Raw genomic sequence first — 11,605 nt, 5'->3', positions numbered from 1 at the left:
CCTTTGTTGTTAAGTGCTGTCGAGGCGGTTGCAACACTTAGCGAACCCTGTGTAGGGTTCCCTAGGAGTGTCTGGTGAGCTTGAACTGCCGACTTTGCAGTTCAAATGGTTTTGCAGTCTGGCACATTAGCCCACAGTGCCACACCAGGACTAGAAGCAATAAAGGACCAAATTCCTTTGGCTACTTGGAAAAGAGATTAGTTTTTGTTTTGGGAAAAATAACACGTGTATGGTCTTGAGTTGGTGTAACAATTTTCTTGGGGTTAGTATATCTCATTCTTGACTGGAGTAAAAGCATGAATATACAGTCTCTGGTTTTTAGAATTGGGAATCTCCGTTCAATTTATTTATAAGGGTTTGATAGCCGTTTTCAAAACGTTAATCACCTTGATAAGAACTCATGTGACTCCAGAATTCTCGGAGGGTTTGACTTTTAGAAGTCCTTTACTTAAACAAGGCTACTTGGTTGTCACATGGCTACTTGGCTGAATGTCTCTTGAGGATGAGTGAGTGCCATCTTGCTGTCTTTGTTTCAGTAACAGTTGTTGGTGCCACTGGGCCTCACCATCAGGCCTGCAGCATAAACTTCCTTTCTTGATTGGGTATAGGTCTTGAATGGGATGTGGGGGAGATTCCCCAAATTTCCCTGAGAAGTATAGCCAAGTTAATTGGGGAATGTTTCTTTGGAAAACCCATTTTTCCTGTTAAAAGTTAGATACTGGTTCTGAAACCAATTCATTTTTCATTAAAAATTTTAATAAATGTTTTTCCTTTATTTATTTATTTGCTGGCCCAGACAAACTTGACTAGAAAAGAAGCCCGGGGCATGGGTTAGGATGAGCTCATGACGTGCTAGGCGTCCCAACCAATTGAAATAACACAAAAGGGGGAGGGCGGAAGTGACGAGCCATATCCCTCCGCGGGGCGAGAGGGTCGGTGGGGGGAGTCGGCGTTTCTCTCCCCCGCGCCAGCTCCCGTACACGGAGCCGCATTCCTTGGCCCCCCCCACCCCCCTCCCTCGGGGCCCCCCCGCCCCCCCTCGGGGAAAAAAATCCACCCCAATTCACTCGAACCCGAGGGAGGTTTCCTTTCACCATCGGGGAGACGAGCTTTCAACGGTTTCTTCTTCTTCGTCTCCCCCCAAGCCCCCGTCCCCTCCCCTGCTCCCACCCCCTTCTCCCGGCGTCGGGTGCAAGGTCCCTTTAAGGCGACGGCGCCTTCCTCGGGTCAGACTACCGGCGGCGACGACCACGGGAGGTGAGTGAGCGAGCGAGCCTTCTCTCTCCCCACCCCCTTCTCCCGGGGGTTCCGTTATCTTTTCGTTCGGTGCGGCGTTCCGAGGCGAGACAATGAGAGGGGGATGGGACATGACGCGAAGGGGTGGGGGCGGGGGGCCGGTGGCGCGCGCTCCCGCCCACCGCGAGTGGCTGCGTGGCCGGCGGCAGTGGCTGGTGTGGGGTGCGGCGCGTGAGCGCGTGTGTGAGTGTGCATGTGCCCGGGAAGCCGCGCTGCGGACCAGGAGGTGGAAGTCTCCGCCGGCCTGCCGCCCCGACCCCCGGTGCCCGCCGCGACGCGCGCGCGCACTCGCGCCCCACGGTCCCACACACATCCCGACGTCCACACGCACGCCGGGCGCGAGGCATCTCGGAGGAGTGGGCGGGCGCGGGTGCGGGCGCGTGTGGCGGCCCGCTGGGGAATGGGCGGGGGCGCAGGCGGTGGCGAGACGGCGGGGCGCTGCGGGAGGGGGGTGGGGTAAGGAAGGCTGTGCTGGGGTGGCTGGCGGGCGGCGGGTAGTGTTCCCCTGGGGGCGGGGTGGCTCGTTCCTGGTCCTTTTTCTACCCTTATCCCTCTTGAGGAAGGAATGGATAGCACTTTCAGAGAAAGGAGGCAAAACTATTGACCGCTGAGCTGATCCCTTATGTTATGCAATTTCTACTTGGTCTCATAGTACATCTCAAGGCTTGGTATTCTCCAGTTAGTTTACAAAGTCCTTTCTCTTGGCCCTGAAATCTCTTTTGGGATGGCGCCGTGATTTATAAAATGGGATGGGGCGGAGAATCGTTATTATTCTGATAATCATATCCTGCCGCGGTAGGCGCCATGTTTATCTCAGGGACTATTTTTTCTAGATTCTTATCCCCGATTGAAAAGGAGTAAACGTTGTTTTCCACCTGCTTTCCATCCTTCCCGCGTGATGTCTAGATTCTTCTCCCGTCTAGCGCGGGGTATTCTTGAACAGTTAATGAAACTTGAAAGTTTTTCTGCTCACTTGTCTTGGGCATTTTTAGCTCAGAAAAAGGTAGAGTTGAAAAGGGCCTTGTAAGTCATCTTGCCCAGTCTCATTTGTGAGATTGAAATTGAGATGCAATTGTCTTACCTTAGTACAACCTTCTTGTGGCAGACTGTGGCCCTGTATTGTACACGCTTTTAGACACTCCCTGTCGTATCTCAAAATTTCACAGAAAGGGAGTTTTACTTCTAAAGGAATTTCCCCAACTTGATGAAGGGAAAACGGCATGGGGCAAGGAGGGCAGTTTTTTGGCGCATGACAATGAATTTCAAGATCCTTTGCTCATGGTTGGGAGATTTGGACTCTGAATCCAAACTAATTGGCGCAATCATTCATAACTTCATGGTGCACAAAAAGGTACGGTAAGTTACTAAGTGGGCAATTTTGGGTGCTTCATCCCCCCATGGTCTTTGTTGAATGGAATGGAGCAGAGTGTTATCTTCCACTACGTTTTAACTAGTAGCCAGCCCCTAAGATGATCCTGTTTAAGGTGACTGCCACATTGAGAATTACAGCATAAAGGTCTTCAGTGGCAACTGCGTCCTTGTTTTTTCCTCCTCTTCTGATCTGTGCTGTTGGCGTGTCCCAAATGTTAAAGACCAACAGCATAAGACGCTTGGGAAACAGGACTTCTAAGAGTTTCATTCTGTACCTTAAACCAGTGAGAGAACGTAGGAAAGCAGTTCTCTGCTGCCCTGGGAGATCCAAAAATGATTTCAGGGGAACTAGGAAGCCAAAACTGGTTTCAAAATAATGCTAAGACCTGTTTATCATTTTCGGTGGTATTTTCACAGATGGGTCAAAAGCAGTGCTGGCTAGAACTACTGATGATATTTTGTTGTTCTTGTTGTTAAAGTGCCATCAAGTCAATTCCGACCCATAGCGACCCTGTATAGGGTTTCAGAGGAGGAACTGGTGAGCTTGAACCGCCGACCTTGCAGTTCAAATGGCTTTGCAGTCTGGAGCATTAACCCACAGCTGCCACACCAGGACACCACTGATGATATTTTAGCACAAAGCAAAACAGCGACACCAAACTCAACTGAGAATGTCCAGATGAAATCATAAACATTCCTGATTTTGTTACATCTCAGCCTTTCAGTACAGGTTTTCAAGAATCTGTAGTGAAGTGAGAGGTATACATAACACTTATGCTGCTTATCAAGGCGTGATCATTCTTATGAGGTGGTCAGATTGAGTTGTGAGCTGAACTAACTATTAGCTCCTTGTTTAGTGGAACAGAGACGTTTGTTTTTTTTTTTAAGGAACAATTACAACAAACTAAAGTTTTTTAGATTTGACTGTTTGATAGATGCCTGTTTTCTGGAAAATGAATGAAAGTGAGTCTGTCACTTGAATAAAACAGTTGACAGTATTTGTTACTAGTGATAAAATCCAGGGAAAACTAGAAGGAAAATTGACACCTTGAATTTTGACAGTTTCCCAATATTTAAAATAATTCTCTGGTGATGTCAGTGGTTAGGGACTGTGGTTTTTTTGTTTTGTTTTTAATTGTATAATGAAGTCTGTCAATATTTGGAAGATCAAAATGAACAATTTAGTTAATCTATATTTTCCAAATGACTAATGTATAATGTTACAGAACCACATGTGGGTAAAGGAAAGATCATCTCAAAATGCAAGATAGACTATTGGATTTTAATGACTTTACAGGATCAAAAGTTGACTGGTAGGGTGTCAGATTCCACAGTGAATTCTTTAAAGTAAACTGTTTGAGTTTGGTATTGAAAAATAGCCACAGTTTTCCAAGTTATTAAAATACACCTTTTTCCTACCATAAATTTGTATGAGGGCAGATTTTCTTTTATAAAACCAAAACCTAAATAAAACCCATTACTGCTGAGTCAAATTCTGACTCAGACCATTTAGGACAGAGTAGAACTACCCCATAAGGTTGCCAAGGCTGTAAATCTTAATGGACGCAGATTGCCACATCTTTCTTCTTCCAAGTGGCTGGTGGGTTTCAACAGCTGACCTTTAGGTTAGTAGCCAGGTGCTTAGCCTATTGACTACCAGGACTTCTTTTCTTCATGTACTTAACCAAAATAACAGATTGGAGAAGCAACAATTTGAAAAATCCAGTTGTATTATGATATGTTGTGTTTTGTGCCATCAAATCGGTTCCTAGTCGTAGCGACCCTGTATAGAGATTCTAAGTAGTGGCTGGTAGGTTTGAACTGCTGACCTTGTGATTAGCAGTTTAGTGCTTATCTTATAGTGCCACATGAGTACTCCATATTATGCTTTAAGCATAGAATATTAGCAAAAATGTTAAACAATAAATATTTAGGAAAATGATTTTTTTTAAAGTTATTTTTTATTGAAAATGTTATTTGAAAATGAATTGATAAGTATTTTTAAAAAATTTATTTTGATATGGTAAATACCAGAAAATATAATCCAAATAAATAAAAAACTCTTCGGGGTCTTCAATAATTTTAAGAGTGTAAAGGAGAGCTCTCCAGCATAGAGATAGATGCTAAAGCAAATGGAAGAAATGAGGTCCAAGAGCTGAACAGAAAATTTCAAAGATCAGCTCGAGAAAATAAAGCCCAACATTACAACAAAATGTGCAAAGATCTGGAGTCAGAAAACCAAAAAGGAAGAACACGCTCAGCATTTCCCAAGATGGGGGAACTGAAGAAAAAATTCAAGCCTTGACTTTTGTTATTGAAAGAATTACTGGGCAAATTATTGAATGATGCAGAAAGCATCAAGGGGAGATAGAAGGAATACACAGAGTCACTATACCAAAAGGTAATGGTTAATGTTCAACCATTTCAAGAGGTAGCCTATGCTTAAGAGCCAATGATATTGAAGGAGGAAGTCCAAGGTGGATTGAAGGAATTGCAAAGAACAAGGCACCAGGAATTGATGGAATAAAAATGGAAATCTTTCAAGAAAGTGAGGCGGCACAGGAGGCCCTCACTCATCTCTGCCAGGAAATTTGGAAGACAACTATCTGGCCGACTGATTGGAAGAGATCCATATTTGTGCCCATTCCAAAGAGAGGTGACCCAGTGGAATGCGGAAATCATCGGACAATCTCTTTGATATCCCATGCGAGTAAAGTTTTGCTAAAGGTAATACAGAAATGGCTACAATCATACATTGACAGAGAACTTTCAGAGATTCAAGCCAGATTTAGAAGAAGCCATGGAATGAGGGATATCATTGCTGATGTCCGATGGATCTTGGCTGCAAGCAGAGAATATCAGAAAGATGTTTATCTGTGCTTTATTGACTATGCTAAGGCTTTCGATTGTGTGGACCATGACAAGCTATGGACAACATTGTGAAATATGAGTATTCTGGAACACTTAATAGTGCTCATGAGGAATCTGTACCTGGACCAAGAGGCAGTTGTTGGAACAGAACATGGGAACACTGAATGGTTTAAAATAAAAAAAGGTGTGCGACAAGGTTGTATTCTCTCACAATATTATTCAACCTGTATGCTGAGCAAATAATCTGAGAAGCTGGGTTCTATGAAGAAAAACGTGGCATCAGGATTGGAGGAAGACTCATTAACAAACTGTGATATGCAGATGATACCACCTTGTTTGCTGAAAGTGAAGAGGACTTAAAACATTTTCTGATGAAGATCAAAGATGAGCACAGCCTTCTGTACGGATTACATCTCAATGTAAAGAAAACAAAAGTCCTCACCACTGGACCAATAAACAACATTCTTGTTAATGGAGAAAAGATTGAAGTTGTCCAGTACTTTATTCTTCTTGGATCAACTATCAATACTCACAGAAGCAGCAGTCAGGACATCAGATGGTGTGTTGCATTAGGCAAATCTGGTGCACAAGACCTTTTTAAAGTGTTGAATAGCAAAGATATCAGCTTGAGGACTAAAGTGCGCCTGACCCAATCTGTGGTAATTTCAATAATCTCATATGCATGTGAAAACTGGACAGTGAACAAGGAGGACCGTGGAAGAATTGATGCTTTTTAGTTAATGGTGTTGGAAGGAGACTATTGAAAGTGCCGTGGGCTGCCAAAAGAACCAATAGATTAGTTTTGGAAGAAGTGCAGCCAGAGTGCTCCTTGGAGGACAAGATGGCCTAACTTCATTTCTCATACTTCGGACATATTGTCAAGAGGGACCAGTCGCTGGAGAAGGATATCATGTTTGGTAAAGTGGAGGGGCAGAGAAGAAGAGGAAGACCCCCAATGAGATGGACTGGCCAAGTGGCAGCATCGATGGACTCAAGCGAGGCGACAATACTGAGGTTGTCCCAGGGTCGGGCAGTGTTCTCTTCTGCTGTGCATAAGGTCATTACACGTCTGTACCGACTCTATGGCACCTAACAACAACAAAGGAGTCCTGGTGTTGCGCTCTTAGATAAACACTATACTGCTAAGTACAAGAAACTACAATATCAGTGGTTCAAACCCACCAATCCTGCCTTGGAAACCTTATTATTGTTGTTAGTGCCGTCAAGTCTCTTCTGACCTATAGCGACCCTATATAGGGTTTCGGAGGAGCAGCTGGTGAGCTTAACTGCCAGCTTTGCTGTTCAAACTGACTGCATTAACCCACAGCACCACACCCATTATGGGACCACTATTAGGGGGAACTGACTCCAAGGCAATTAGCAACAACAAAAGGGGTTCTGAGACCCCCCCCAAAAAATGAAAAACACTATTTAAGGAGTAACTTTTGGGTCTGTTTTATGCTTCTTTTCAGATCATCAAATTTGCATCCATTTAGGAATTTCTGGTGAATTTACAAATTTTTAGTTTGCAATAAATGGGGGGGAAAAGTGTAGATTCTGGGGTAAAAAGGTTTGTTTGTAATTCTTGTAGGGAGTCTAACCTAGGGTAATGGGGCTGTAGTGATTCTATGGTAGAATACTCATTACAGGTGACCTGGTATTTAGTCTGGTCAGTGCACCTTAGCCACCACATGTTTGTAAGTGAAAGATAGTGTGTTGCTATGATGCTCAACAGGTTTCAGCAGAACTTCCAAAGTAAGATGGAAGAAAAGACTGGTGATCCACTTGAAAATAAGCTAATGAAAACCCTGTGAATCATAACAGGTTCAGTTTGCAACTGATTATTGGGATGGCACAGGATCCAGCAGCATTTTGTTCATTTTCCTTGGGTTGCCATAAGTTATGTTAACTTGATTGTAGATAACAGCAACCTTGGGCAAGTTACCGAATCTGCTAAACTTGTTTTCACAGCATCTGTAAAATGGAATGCTTTGTGCATACTGTTGTGTGAATTTAGTGAGAGATTAAATATACAAGTGTACAATGCCTAGCATATCAAACAGTAAAAATGTTTCCGTATTATGTTCTGGGTTCTCCATATTTGCCTTTTAAATTATTTTTTTGTTGAAGGTGGAGATACCTGATATAAAATTAAAAACCCTAAAGCTAAGACTTGATAGATTCTTTGATATTCTGGTTTGTGATGGTAGGCCATATCAGCAAGAATATATATACTTTCCATGTATCTCTGAGGAGAGGAAAAGAAAGAGGGACTAACTTATTGCTAGTTTCCTAGCGTTAAATAATTGAGTTGTTGTTGTTGTTGTTAAGTGCCGTCGAGTCGGTTCCGACCCATAGCGACCCTGTACAGGGTTTCCGAGGGTGTAAATCTTTACGGGAGTAGAAAGCCTTATCTTTCTCCCGCGGAGCAGCTGGTAGTTTCGAACCGCTGACCTTAAGGTTCGCAGCCCGATTCGTAACCACTACGCTACCAGAGCTCCTTAAATAATTGAGTAGAAATGGAATTTAGACAGCGTACAATTGTCAGTTAAAAATTTTAAAAAAATGGGAGAGGGAGGAAATTACTGCTTACTTTAGTTGTTTAGTAAAGAACGTATAACTAATATTTGGGCGCTATTTGAAAAGTAATTTAAACTTGTTTTATTGAAATGAGAAAGATATATCACAAAATATTTGCCAATTTAATCTTTTTTTCCCTACTTCAACTGTTTTTGAACGTACAATTGAGTGACATGAGTTACATTGACCATGTTGTACAACAATCACTACTGTTTCCAAATGTTTTCTTCACCTTTTAACAGAAAACTCAATATTCTGTAATCAATACCTCCCTCTTTCCCCCTCCCACTTGCCCTCGTAACCTCTAATAAACTTTGATCTCTGTGCATTTATCTGTTGCAGATGTTTCATGTAAGTGAACTAATAAGTACTAGTATTTTTCCTTTTGTGTCTGACTTACTTCACTCATCATGTTTTCAAGGTCCACCTATGTCTTACATGAATGAGAATTTCATTTCTCTTTCTGGCCAAACAGTATTCCATTGAATGTGTACATATACCACATTTTATCTATGCATTTATCTGTTGATGGCCACCTGGATTGTTTCCACCCTTAGGCTATTGTGAATAATAGTTCAGTAAACATTGATATACAAGTATATGAGTCCCTATTTTTCAATCTTTTGGGTATACATCTAGGAGTGGAATTGCTGTATCATATGGTCATTCTTTGTGCAATTTTTTTAAAGAACCTTCACACTTTGACACAGTGACTGTACAACTTTACATTCCTACCAGTATTGGATCAGGATTCCAATCTCTACAACCTCACCACCCTTGCTCCTTTATATTTTTTCTGATAATAGCCATCCTGGTGGGTATGAGTGTGGTGCTGCAGGGTAATACACTGGACTGCAAAATCAGTTTTAACCACAAGGTCAGCAGTTCAAACCCACCAGCCGCTCCTTGGCAATCCTATACAGGGTTGCTTTGAATTGGAATCAACTCGACAGCACTTAACCAATAGTGTTGAGCATCTTTTCATGTGCTTTTGGGCCATTTGTGAATCTTTTTTGGTAAATTGTCTGTTTAGATTCTTTGCCTGTATTTAAATTGGGTTGTTTGTCTTTTTATTGCTAAAGTTCTTGGAGTACTTTATATATCCTGCATGTTAAGCCCTTATCAGGTACATGGTTTCCAAGTATTTTCTACCATTCATTCAGTTGTTTCTTCACTTTGTTAATTAAGTCCTTTTATTCACAAAAGTTTTAAACTTTGATGAAGTCCAGTTTTTTCTTTTGTTGTTGTGTCATATTTAAGGATCCATTGTTGAAAACTAGGTCCCTGAAGCATTACTCCTGTTTCCTTTGAAGAGATTATTCTTTCACTCTTGTGTGGACTTAGCACCCTTATTAAAAATCAATTTTGACCATATGGATGTTTCTTGATACAGGAGCAGCTGGTGAATTTGAACCACCGACCCTGTGGTTCAGACTGACCTTGCTGTCTAGTGCTTTGTCCCACACTATTTAAAAGCTCAATATGATTTTAGTAATTGAGCAGTTAAATATTGTGAGGAACAAAATGGGCCAGGGAAAAGACCAGATAAATAAAAACTTATTATAAATAAGTTTAATCATAATTAGTTTTGTGGCCAAATTAAATAGCCACCCTGTAGATCTTCTGGAATGACTCCTTTTTAAAGACAAAATTTGATGTAATAAGAGAGGTTGATATTGAGAATATTTGTTTATTTATTTAAGCAATTCTCCTGTTTCACAGTATTCTTCTTACTTTAATTTATTCCACTGTACTAGCAGTGACTTAAAATACTGCAGTCTTCATTTATGTTATTGTTGTTGGTAAGTGCCGTTGAGTTGGTTCCGACCCATAGCAACCCTGGATAGGGTTTCCAAGGAGCAGCTGGTGAACTTGAACCACTGACCTTGCAGTTGAAATGGTGAAATTGAAGGAATCCGAACCTTCAAGAGTCAGATCTAGTTGGGAGGAAGTTTGGGGAGTTTGGTAGAAAACATAGTTTTTTTAATCTTGTTTAGGGTAAGATACGTAAAAATTTGTTCCCCACTTATAATACCTCAAAAGGAAAGTGTTAGCTGTATCTGCAGGAATCTTTTTTACAGCTTTTAAAGTAGTAGATTATAAAGGGTCTAGTTTGTATATTAAGGAGCTCTGGTAGCGTAGTGGTTACGAATTGGGCTGTGAACCACAAGGTCAGCAGTTTGAAACTCGTGGGAGAAAGATAAGGCTTTCTGCTCCCGTAAAGATTTACAGCCTGGGAAACCCTGTACAGGGTCTCTATGAGTTGGAACTGACTCCACGGCACATAACAACAGTTTGTATATTACCTGTTAAGATCTATGCAGACTTTTACTGATTGACAGATAGTAGGTTGTTGTTAAGTGCCATCAAGTTGGTTTTGACTCATAGCAACCGTGTAAAGGATTTCCAAGGAGCAGCTGGTGAGTTTGAATTGCTGAACTTGAGGTCGAGGGCTTATCCTACCTTGCCACATCGAACCTGAGAATAAAGTTGTTACTGCTGAAAATCTAGAGGATTTTCTTGGCTGTAATCACTACAGAAGTAGATTGTCAGACCTATCTTCTGTGGAGCCATCCGGTAGGTTCAAACCAAGTTTTTGATTTGCTGCCCTATCGCAAACTGTTTGTACCACCCAGGCTTCTTTAATATAAAATTGTTGTGTCATTGAGTTGGTTCCTACTCAATAGTGACCCTGTTTAATTAGGGTTTTCAAGGAGTAGCTGGTGGGTTTGAACTGCCAACCCTGTGGTTTGCAGTCCAATACTAATCCACAGCACCACACCAGAAATCCTTAGTATAAAGTGGTGGTGTGCCGTGGAGTCGGTTCCAATTCATAGCGACCCTGCATAGGGTTCTGAGGCTGTAAATCTTTATGGGAGCAGAAAGCTTCATCTTCTGCAGAACAGCTGGTAGTTTCAAACTGCTGACCTTGAGGTTAGCAGTGTGATTTATAACCACTACACTACCAGAGCTTTAGTATAAAGTGTTGTTAATTGTTTAGTGCCATCAAGTCAATTCTGACCCATAGCAGTCCTGTATCTGGTTTCTGAGGAGCAACTGGTGAGCTTGAACCACTGACCTATGGTTCAAAGCAACTTTGCAGTTAAACACTTTAACCCGTAGTATCACAGTAGATGGTCTTATTTGCCAAGAATCCTTAGGTGACACAAACAGTAAAGTGCTAGACTACTAACTAAAAGGTTGATGATGATTTGATCCTGCCAGGGACACCTCAGAAGAAAGGCCTACTTCTGAAAGATCACACCCTTGAAAACACTTCAGTTCACTAATGTCATGAAAGAAATTGAGTGAACTCCAAACAGCATAGACCCTCTCAAAGAAAAATACCAAGACATAGCATATTTAAAACCAAAGACAGGTAAAGAATCCTGAGAGCATCTTGAGAAGACAGTGGAATGACATACATAAAACTCTGAAAGAAAAAAAATAGCCAATGAAGAAGCAGTGAAATTGTCCATTAAATATG

The 11,605-nt window shown here is 41.8% G+C and overlaps 1 protein-coding gene across 2 annotated transcripts in view; it reads left to right on the top strand.

Moving 5' to 3' along the window:
* Nucleotides 1-944: 944 nt before the first annotated feature.
* POGZ (pogo transposable element with ZNF domain) overlaps nucleotides 945-11,605 on the top strand; it is a 78,698-nt gene continuing 68,037 nt past the window's right edge. The window contains exon 1 of one of the 2 annotated variants that reach the window (XM_006861420.1): nucleotides 945-1,257. The gene's annotated coding sequence lies outside the window, so the exon portion shown is untranslated. The remainder of the gene's footprint in view (nucleotides 1,258-11,605) is intronic. The other variant, XM_006861417.1, reaches the window with a different exon arrangement.

Source organism: Chrysochloris asiatica, unplaced genomic scaffold, assembly GCF_000296735.1.
Source record: "Chrysochloris asiatica unplaced genomic scaffold, ChrAsi1.0 scaffold00042, whole genome shotgun sequence".
Classification (NCBI taxonomy): domain Eukaryota; kingdom Metazoa; phylum Chordata; class Mammalia; order Afrosoricida; family Chrysochloridae; genus Chrysochloris; species Chrysochloris asiatica.
The sequence above is the reverse complement of the archived record's forward strand: the minus strand, read 5'-3'. Positions and strand labels throughout refer to the sequence as shown.